The sequence below is a fragment of the Magnolia sinica genome, chromosome 5, assembly GCF_029962835.1.
Source record: "Magnolia sinica isolate HGM2019 chromosome 5, MsV1, whole genome shotgun sequence".
Lineage (NCBI taxonomy): Eukaryota > Viridiplantae > Streptophyta > Magnoliopsida > Magnoliales > Magnoliaceae > Magnolia > Magnolia sinica.
Window position 1 is genome coordinate 46,814,016 of NC_080577.1, and position 11,851 is coordinate 46,825,866.

The following is an 11,851-nucleotide window of genomic DNA, read 5'->3' on the forward strand; positions in this document are numbered from 1 at the left end:
CGACGAGCCGAATAGGTATTTACAGACTATTAGCCAGGCGGATAGTGAGGTTTCTTACGCTCACTTGGATTGTGCGGCTAGGAGAGCGACAGTGCCATTTGGAGTGTACTAAACCCCGGTGATGATCCCATAGATGAACCGTACTGATATGTGGATTTAGTGAGCAGGAGTTGCATACATACTCATTCATGCATTCATTCATTCACTATCTACTCGGGTTGGTGGTACGCAACTAGTTGTTACGTGTGCCTTCGTAATGGCCAGGATTTCGGTTGAGGCGCGTGACTAACCTGAGATCAGGAGTCTACCACATTGAGTCTAACTATCCAAATTTAGGTATGGGACTGGTTTGGATAGAAGTCTCTTGTGATGGACCCCATAGCCTGCGATACTACGTACTACCATCTCGACTTCACACTCCAGCATGGTCATTCCATCCGCACCGCATATTGCATTACCTCCACGGCATACGACATCTTGGGTTACTGTGCTTCTGCATTTATATGGTTTAGATATGGCTGACGTATTTGTGAACACATAAGGAATTATATACCCCATTACATTCTCGGCATTTGATATTTGGCTCTTTATGACTCCTCGTTTGCGTAGCTGTTATATGTTGCGTATTCTGATATTGATTGGCTCATGGACTTGTTCGTATTTCTGCTTACTCTGTTATCGTATGGTTTATGATCTTGTGAGTATTTCTGTTTACTCTGATAATTCCTGCTCTTGTCAGTATTTCTGCTTACTCAGATAATTCATGATCTTGCTAGTATCTTTGCTTATTTCGATATTGTACGATTTATGGATTTCCAGTACTTCCAGTTTGTATGATAATGGCATTGTATTGAATACCTGACACTTATCTTGTGTACACACTTATACTACCCTCTAAGCTTTCTATAAGCTTATGCACGATAGATGCGTGCAGGTGTTTTTAGGTTGCAGCAACGTTGAGCTTGGAGCGTGCAGTTGTATTATGCACTTTGATTTCGATATATGTATTTTCCCTTTCAGCATTGTACTCAAATGATTATATTAGTGGATATGCGATGATGATGTTGCCTTTGTGAATTGGGTAATCTTGTGGTTATGCTTATTATGAGTTAAATGTAAAAAAAAAAAATCCTCCTTGTAGGATCCCAGGATCGGAATCTGGCGTATGGACGCTAGGACCCGAGAATGGGGTATTACGGAGGCTGTCGGCACCGGATTCGGTGATCGGGATTCTTGCGAATCCGATTTTTGGGTTTGGGGCGTGACAATGGTCTACCCTGCTGCCTGGGTTGTTAATTTATTTTTGCTTTGTGGACTGAACCCTCATGGTCGGCCCTGTCGCCTGAGTCGTTGATTAAGTTTTTATTTTTATTTTAAATATCGTACTTGCTATTTGAATTAGTGGTATTTGTTGTGTGGTGTGGATGGTTTATGTCCCGTTGGAGTAGGGATCAAAACAATCGACTCTCCTCCGAAGGCGGACTAGTTCCAGGCCTTAATCATTCACTTAGAAGAGGCACTCAACATTACTTGGATTCCATGGCAGACCCAGTTGATAATCCACATCCAAATCTGTCAGATCCAACTATAAATCAAAACAGAGAAAATCAACTTAATCCTCCTCTTGAGGATGAAAATGAAGTTCATAGGAATGTGTTAAACTAACCACGGACTTTACGTGAACATTTACACCCTGAGAGATCAACTTTACCATCTTGCATAGTGTTCCCTGCTCACACAGGAAACATTGATTTTAAACCAGGTGTGATTCAATTAATTCCTAAATTTCATTGCTTGGATTCTGAAAGCCTCTACCTGCACCTCAAGGACTTTGTGGAAGTAATTGCAACGTTACAAGTAAATAATGGCAATATGGATGTACTTAAGCTTAGGTTATTTTCATTTTCTCTAAAGGTAAAGGATCGGGCCAAAGCATGGCTCAACTCTCTAAGACCTAATATCATCACTTCATAGCAAGCCTTAAGTAGAGAGTTTTTGAAAAAGTTTTTTCTCGAGCACAAAACAAATGCACTAAAACAAGAAATCATGTTATTCTCCCAAAAGGAAAATGAATTATTTTTTTCAAGCTTGGGAGTGCTTCAAAGATATTCTAATTACTTGTACACATCATGGTTATGAACCATAGCATGTGATTGATGCTTTCCGAAAGGGGCTCACCATGGATACCCGTCAGTTCATAGAGATGATGTGTGGTGGAACCTTTCTTAACAAAGATCATAATGAGTCTTGGGATTTTCTAGATATGTTAGCAGAGAATACGCAGACATGGGATGTCTCTGCTAAATCAAACCAAACTAGACCCATTCTTAGAGAAGAAGACGACCTTAATGCAAAATTTGCTGCATTGGCTAGAAAGGTCGAAGCTTTGGAAATTAGGAAGGTTGATATGGTTAAAGCAAACACTTCCTTAAGTAATTTTTGTAGCATTTGTGGTGGTACAGACCATGACACAAAGGATTGTCCAATAATCTCAGTTGTACAAAATATCACGCATGAGAATGATCAAGCAAATGCTATAAATAACTACCAAAGGTCAGTTATGCAACCAATGGGAAACATGTCTAATCCAAATTGGCGTAACCATCTTAATCTTAGTTGGAGGAATGGACCATAAATTAATGCGCTCAATGCACCTCAAATGCCTCCACAAAACAACTTCTTTGGGGCACCTAACAATGCACCATATGTGCCCCCATCAAAGCGATCATCTGTGGAGGATGCATTGATCGCATTCATGAATTCTCAAGTTCAAATGAATCAGTCTCTAATTCAATCAAATTAAGAATTAAAGACAACTGTGGCTAAAATTAAGACTTAACTAAATGCTAGGGAAAAAGGCACCCTTCCTTCTCAACCTGTGTCAAACCCTAAAAACACACATTTCATTGGAGACTCAAATCCAAATGAGCTATATCATAAACAAGCTAAGGCCATCATTACCTTGAGAAGTGTAAAAGAGGTCGATAAAAAGATAATGTAACTAGTAAAAATACCGAAGGATGAGCCACTATCTCAAGAAAATGATGAACCGGCTATGGTTTAAGAGCCACAACAGCAAAAGGATAAAGAGATTAAGTCATATGAGCCTCCAATTCCGTTCCCATCTAGACTTCGGAATTTAATTGTCCCCATGAAATATCAAGAGGTGTTGGATTTGCTCCAAAAGGTTACTGCCAATATTCCTCTGCTTGATGCCATTAGACAAATTTCATCATATGCTAAATATCTCAAGGACTTGTGCACTGTAAAGAAGAAATTAAATGTGCACAAAAAGGCTTTCCTTACTGAGAAAGTGAGCACTATCATTCAACAAAAGGCTGTACCCAAATACAAAGACACAGGAAGTCTCACTATTCCTTGTATTATTGGGAATTTCCAAATTGAGCATGCTTTGCTAGATTTGGGTGCAAGTGTTAACTTAGTACCTTATTCAGTTTACAAACAAATGGGGTTAGGTGAGCTTAAACCAACCACGATTACACTCCAACTCACTGACCGCTCTATTAAGGTACCAAGAGAAATTTTAGATGACGTGATAGTCCAAGTTGAGAAATTCTACTTCTCCGTGAATTTTATTGTACTAGACACTAACCATGTGTAAATGCTAGCGCTCAAGTTCCCATCATTTTAGGCCGCCCATTCCTAGCAACTTTAAATACAATTATAAGTTGCAGGAATGAAATGATGAATTTGTCTTTTGGTAACATGACTTTAGAGCTAAATATTTTCAATCTATATAAGCAGCCATTGATAATAATGAGATCCATGAGCTGAATTTCATGGACTACTTGATAGAAGAAGAGGAATTGGAACCTAGTCTGACTGAGGAATTGATTCAAGTTATTGGGGACTTGAAAATTTCTAAATTAGAAAAAGTGTTTATTGAAATTTGTGATGATAATGACAGTAATACCACCTAGGAAATTGGTATGTACTAATGGAGACCGCGCACTCAAATCCTATCTATCGAAGACTCGCGACCTCTGCCATCACCAACCAATGTTCCAAAGCTTGATTTAAAACCACTACCAAATGAGCTCAAGTATGTATACTTAGGTGAAAATAAAACTTATCCTGTGATGATCTCTTCATTTTTAGAGAACGATCAAAAGATTAAATTGTTGAATGTTCTAAGGGACCACAAAGGAGCCTTGGACTGGACCATTTTTGACATCAAGGGTATAAGCCCTTCCATATGCACCCATCGGATCCACCTCGATGAGGACGCCAAACCAATTAGATAACCTCAAAGGCGTCTCAATCCACACATGATGAAAGTTGTAAAAAAATGAGGTGATCAAATTATTGGATACGGGAATCATCTACCCAATATCTGATAGTGTTTGGGTGAGTCCAACTCAAGTAGTCCTAAAAAAATTCGAAATAACTATTGTGCAGAATTCTAATAATGAACTCATACCAACACGTGTCACCACTGGTTGGTGTGTTTGCATTGATTAAAGAAAATTGAACAATGTCACAAAGAAGGACCATTTCCCTCTACCATTCATTGATCAAGTTTTAGAGAGGGTAACAGGTCACTCCTTTTATAGTTTTCTTGATGGATATTTTGGATATAACCAAATAGAGATAGCCCTGGAATACTAAGAGAAACCACGTTCACTTGTCCATTTGGCACATTTGCTTTCAAACGGATGTCATTTAGATTGTGTAACGCCCCATCAACTTTCCAACAGTGAATGTTAAGTATTTTTTTAAATATGGTTGGAAAGTTTCTTGAGGTTTTCATGGACGACTTCTCTGTATTTGAGAGTAGTTGTGAGGAATGTCTCAACAATTTATCTCTTGTCTTATCTAGGTGCGAAGAGAAACACCTTGTCTTAAATTGGGAGAAATGTCATTTCATGGTTCAAAATGGAATTATTTTGGGTCATGTTATCTCCAAAAATGGAATCGAAGTAAATCGATCAAAACTCGACATTATTGCTAATCTACATATCCCTCGAACTGTTAGAGATATTAGATTACTTCTGGGGCATGCTAGTTTCTATAGAAGATTCATCAAGGACTTTAGTGTCATTACTAGACCCTTGACTAATCTTCTTCAAAAGGATGTTCCATTTGAGTAGACAGATGAGTGTGCAAGTGCCTTTAATAAAATTAAATCATCCCTTACCACTATACCTATCATGCGTCCACTAGATTGGACACTTCCTTTTGAACTAATGTGCGATACAAGTGATTATGCCATAAGGATTGTTTTGGGCCAAAGGAAAGATAAACGGCCTTATGTTATTCACTATGCGAGTAGAACTCTAAACTAGGCCCAAGTGACTACTCAATAACTGAAAAAGAGTTACTTGCAGTAGTTTTTGCTTTAGATAGGTTTAGGTCCTACTTGTTAGGATCCAAAGTGGTCATTTTCACAGACCACTCGGCTTTGAAATATTTGCTATCTAAGAAGGATACAAAGCCGAGACTTTTGAGATGGATCCTCCTACTCTAAGAATTTGACTTAGAGATAAAAGATAAGAAATGAGTAGAAAACGTAGTGGCCGATCACCTTTCTAGATTAATGTTAGATAATTCCACTGAGGAGATGTATATCCAGGACACTTTCTTTGATGAACAATTATTTGCGATCTTCAAATTGCCTTGCTATGCGGATATAGTGAACTATCTTGTAACGGGAAAAATGTCATATCATTGGAAGTCACAAGATATGAAGCGTTTTGAAACTGAGGTTAGGAACTTCTTCTGGGATGACCCATATTTATATAAATATGGGACTAATCATATTTTTAGATGTTGTGTCCCAGAGGATGAAGTTCAGAGTGTTATTTTCTTTTGTCACATGGAAGCATGTGGTGGTCATTTTTCTGCTAAGAAAACCACTGTAAAAATCCTGCAGTGTGGTTTTTACTACCCCACCATGTTTAAAGACACCTATGCTTTCTATGTTGCTTGTGATAAATGTTAAAGGTTGGGAAGAGTGTCACGACGTAATATGATGTCTTTATCCTCAATTTTACCATTGGAGATTTTTGATTGTTGGGGTATTGATTTTATGGGCCCATTTTCATCTTTTTTTGGATTCCTGTATATATTGGTTGGTGTGGACTATGTTTCAAAGTGGATTGACGCAGTTCCAAGTAGGACCGATGACAACAAAGTGGTCATACGATTCCTCAAGGAAAATATTTTTTCTAGATTTGAAACTTTAAAGGCCACATTAGTGATGGCAGGTCTTACTTTTGCAATAGGACATTTGAGGCTTTGATAAAGAAATAAGGCATCAAGCATAAATTGAGCACCCCATACCACCCACAAACAAGTGAGCAAGCTGAGATTTCTAATTAGGAAATCAAACACATTTTAGAGAAAAATATAAGGCCAGACAAGAAGGATTGGTCCCTCAGACTATCTAACGCTTTATGGGCTTATAGGACTGCTTATAAGACCCCGATTGGAATGTCTCCATACAGATTGGTGTATGGGAAGGCTTGCTACTTGCCTGTGGAATTAGAACATAGAGTCTACATGGCAATAAAGAAATTAAACTTTGATATGGACCAAGCAAGTGGACAAAGAAAATTAGAGTTGAATGAATTAGAGGAGTTGAGGAGAGACTCCTATGAAAATTCTAAAATCTACAAAGAGAGGACCAAAGCTTTTCATGACAAAAATATCCTAAGGAAGAATTTTGAACCTCAGCAAAAGGTCCTATTTTACAATTCCTGTCTCCAGTTCTTTCCAGGAAAGTTAAGATCAAGATGGACAAGTCCCTTCGTTGTGAAGAATGTTTATACTCATGGGGTTGTTGAAATTGAGAATCCACATAATGGCAATGTGTACAAGGTTAAATATCAGAGAGTGAAGCCTTATGTGGAAAACTTTCTTTTGAGAGAGGAATCCTTCCCTCTTCATGAGATAGAATATTTAGAATGATGCTCTTAGTCAGACAGAGAATTTCTGTACGATTTGTATCATATTCAATTCTTTTTAGTGTCACATAGCAGGTGAATTTTTCATGGTAGGTACTATCCACTCTTTCTTTTATTTTTATTATTCTCTGCATTACATTATCATTACATTAGGAACAATGTAGATTTTAGGTTGGGGGTATGGATAATCATCGATGAGAAGGTTTTTTTTTTAGGTTTCAGTTTATTTTATTATTTTTAGGTTTCAGTTAGGTTTAAGTTTATTTTTTTAGGTTTATGGGAAATTTTTTCAACATTTTCAAAATAATATGTTTATATACAAGAATATAAATATGATATTATGCGAATTCCAAAGGCAAAGTTAATACTTAGTCTAGGTTGATAGTAGTCAGAAATCTGATAACTGTAAATTATAGACTTGAGTTCAATTATCTAATCACTAGTTTAAAGTGAGTTGTAATTTGATGTACTGAATTCACAATACACCCTAGCTAACTAAGTGAGGAATATGTTATGTGAACTAGAATAACAAATTTTGATTCAAACAAAGTTGAATGAGCTAGTACCATTGATATATGCTTAAAAGAGAGAATATTAAAGAAAAAAATGATGGAAAAAGAAAATTTTATTATAAAGCATGAATGCAATGATCATAGCAATCGTGTTAGTAATCCGGAGTAAGGATACCTAAGTATCCATTACTGTTACCATTACAAGTACGATACCTTAGGTTATGAAGCAAACCCGGTGGGAATCTTCATCTAAGGGTGGTCTATAATAATGAGGATATGATGATAAAAAAAGAAATGTCATGAAAAAAATGAGATAACTAGAGATTTCATATTCTTGGGATGATTCAAAGGAGTTAGGATAGGGAACATGCATATTTCTTAAAGTTAGACTAGTCTCACAGAGCACCTAAGGATATTGGATCATAACTATTCTAAATTTTGATTAGGTTTCTGAACTCAAGGATGTTATGGATTAGAAAATTGAGATTCTAACTAACTTCAGACTCAGGGTAAGTATTGTTTTGTTTTGAAATTCATATGATGAATGGAGGCATAATTGTATAAATTTCTGAGTGTTAAACTATTTTTCATGTTTTCAATGTTCGTGGGTAACATTTCTAAAAACCCTTACGAGACTATAACTCATCCACTAGGGAAAACCTATAGGTTTAAAGGCTTGTTGCATATGCTAAATGCAATCGAGATTACCTGCGAAAGTGGTGTAGTAAGAATTTTATTTTCATTTTAATTTTGTTTCTAAAATTAATTTTTGTTCTTATTTTAATTTTTCTTCACTTATTTTGTTCAGGACTAGCAAAAGCTGGTTGGGGGTGTATTGAGACTCAAATATTGCATAATTTTCCCCATTTACATCTTGGTTTTATGAACATGAATCAGCTTAATGTTCTATTTTACTCATGTATGTGTTGTAAGGTGAATTTAAGAGCTTGGATTGAAAAAAGGGTGCTAAAAAGCATGGATTTGATACTCAAGAATCACCAAGGTAAGGGATGGATCTTAGGAGACCAAGATTGAAAAATTCACATGCCAAAGATCCAAGAAATCCAAGTGAAGAATGAAGAAAATCGAAGATTTGAAGTGAAGAATCCTGAAATCGTCTTGAAAAAGTGTATTTTGAAGCCCTGAGGTCTATTTTGAAAAACTGCGCAGCAGGAAATCTATTTTAAATAAACTGTGCAGCAATAAGTCTATTTTGAAAAACTGCGTATATTTGAGGCGGTTTCTAAGGTTTTTCAACTTTATACGAAAATTGGAGTTTCCTACTTATAAATAGGGCTTCCTAAGGTATTCCTAAGCATCATTAAAGGCACCCCAAAGCAAAATTTAGGGTTTTTAAAGAGTTTTTAGTTTTATTAAAGCTTTATAAGTTGTTTTTTTTAAAAGATCTTTTCTATTTGCATTTTTTTCTTTCTTGTTGCTTTTTATTTCTGCAATTTAATTATGTTTTTCTAAGTTCCTTTTAACCCAAGCTAAAAGGGAAGCACATGGGTTTAATAATTCTTTAAGTTATGATGATTGATTGTTTTAATGATGAGAAGAATGGTGTATGCATGTTATCTATTGTTTAGGTTTTGTTTTGTTTTTTTTTTTTTAAATCTTGTGAGATCCATATGTTTCCATCATATGAGATCCACATTGATGGATAGGCTTACCCTAGATCAATCAGATTTCCTAGATAGAAGAGGTTCTCAACCTGTTATATTTCTTTGATTTTCATTATCTCATTAATATTGAATTCTTAAAATCACTGACGGTTGAGAATATATATCAATGGTGCAAATCCATAATTTTCTAATATTTTGTATCATTTATTAAAATATTTAAACTGTTTTATTTTCTGATTAGGCTAACCATAGTGCTCAGATCCTCGTTGTGTTGTCCAAGTCATCATGATTTTGGAATATTAACATATGTGTGGAACTTTGAAACTTGGGTGTTATTTTATTCAGTTGAATTACATCCATTCAAAAATCTCAAAATCAAATCATCAGTTTAGTTTTTATTACTAGTTTGTTTTGCATTTGATTTTTTCCTTCTCACAATTCATCTCCCTATGGGATCGACCCTGTATTCATGGGATACTACTCACGAACCTCTGCACTTGGAGGCAAGCAATCAATGGGCCTAAACGTACAAAAGAAAGAGACGGTTAAAACAATCGTATACATCCGACAGTCTGTTTTGTACGTCGTGACTCACCTGAGGTGTAATCTCGCTTGATTTTAGATCAGAAGATAAAATACTATTTTTATTTTTTTTTACACATGCACACACACCCCCACACACTCACACCATAGTGGGATTTCACCACCTATGGATACTTGAACCCTTGTGTTGAAACCCCCTAGAGTCTACCACTGGAGCAAGAGTAAGAATCCAGATAAAATACTGTTGCCCAACTGACTAAGAGATCAAATCTCACACACATGTTCCACCTTTGCACGATTTCGGCACGTGTATGGAATTATCAAACCGACAAAGAGAGAGAGTTATTGAAAGGTTCATGTCCCACTTTATGAGAAGGGATTTATATGTTACTTTGACAGTGTATGACACTTGATACGCAGGCATTATGAAATTGTCCATTAAACCCGACTAAAAAATGTGGAACCAACTTTCCTTAAGTCCCATTACCGAAATAGATTAGGAGGATGATCCTAATATCAGATTTTTGGACATTTGTTCATTGAAAAAAGACCATTGGATATTTTTCATTATCAACCGTCCAATAAATGCCCACCAATCTAAGAGTCAAATAATTAAATAATCTTGTTTAGGTCCATAGTATATCCAAACTGGGACCCATTACTTTAGACCATTTAAATTGAATTACTTGTATGCCATGTATGCTGTATCTAAGTAATTTATTAGTGCCTGCGTATCATCCATCACACTCTACTAGAGTATCAAAGTTCTTTTGTTTCATGATGAAACATTGAACACGGAAGAAACAAAAAAGAATAATTTTGTTGTCCCCCTTTGCATGGCCTGTGCTCTGAATGCTTCGTGAAAACGTGAAATACCGTAAATTTCCATAAGAAAAATCCACGCATGAATAAGCACTACACACATGCCAAAACTTCCATTGTATTCTATTTCTAACCGTTACTAGGAAACTTAATTGAAAAGAGTGCGTGTTATAGTAAAAGAAAGATATAGTATGCTAAATATCTTAAAAATATTTGATGTATTTTTTACAGAATCACAATTGATAAAATAATAAGATAAGAGATGTGACTGATTGGTGTCTAAAAACAGATCGAGCGGCCGAGAGGTGTCCAATAGTAAATCGGGTAGTCGAGAGGTGTAAGGCAGTGGAACGAGTGGCTACGAGGCGCAAGAAGCGAAATGATCAGGTGAGATGTGTCTAAAAATAGACCGAAAAGCGGAGAAAAGCTAGGAAACAGAATGCAGCTGAGAAGCTTGATCGAGTGATCAAAATGAAAAGACGCAAAGAGCAGTCGAGTGGAGCACGGGCAGGCAAGTGACCAACAAAAGAGATGGGGCTGGTGTGTGGTTGAAGGGCGAGTGACAATTGAGAGAAACAAAGCTTGGCCACATGATAGAGGAACAGTCATGAAAGAGAAATGTAATAATAGAAGGATCTAGAAAGACTTTTTGACTACCATAACTATCGCAGTAATGAAAGAATGATATGAAAGAACAAGCTGTAACAGAACTCTATAAATAACATAGGAACCAAAAAATTGCAAACAACAAACTAATCCAAATACAACAATCAAACAAACTTATCTTATCAACCTACTTTATCTCAGCTTATTATAAGAGTAGCACTAATCAAGTAGTGGTAATCCTTAGTTATAATTAATCTTTAGTTGTAATCCAAGTCTATGCTCATTCGTTGGATTTGTTTTTTTATCCAATATCAAGTAGTTATTTAAGAGACATATTCTTGCAATTGCTCCTAGTGATCGGTTGTGAGTTTTTTCTTTTGTTTGATTTGCACTGGTATTCTAAAAGTCATTTCTTGTGGAAGGCACAAAGTAACCTATCTTCAGAGGAAGAATCCCATCGTCCGATTATCGCATGATCATTATCAAATTATACAAGTGGCTAAGTAAGAAACCGATCTTCTTAGAATCTGGTCAGATACATTTATATTGGACATGTCTACTTATTTTATCGCTCAAGGTGAAAGTTGATTGGTTTGGATCAAGCCGATGTATAGATTCTGGCATGCCCGCATAACTGAGAACAAGACTAGCAGCCAACATTTTTTGGCACGCTCGATAGGACTCACAACTACTAGGCTGTCATAAATATTTACTGTGCACCGATCGTGCAAGAAGCCAACATTTTTTCAACCCCCCCCCAATGGGACTATAACATAAGCCAGTATGAAAGTCAGGTAAAAGCAATATGCTCAACTGA

General features: G+C 36.3%; 1 non-coding gene across 1 annotated transcript; it reads right to left on the reverse strand.

The window, feature by feature from the left end:
• Nucleotides 1-2,028: 2,028 nt before the first annotated feature.
• On the reverse strand, nucleotides 2,029-2,136 carry LOC131247723 (small nucleolar RNA R71). Its single transcript, XR_009171994.1, has one exon. It is a non-coding gene; the product is annotated as a small nucleolar RNA R71 (small nucleolar RNA).
• Nucleotides 2,137-11,851: the final 9,715 nt, after the last annotated feature.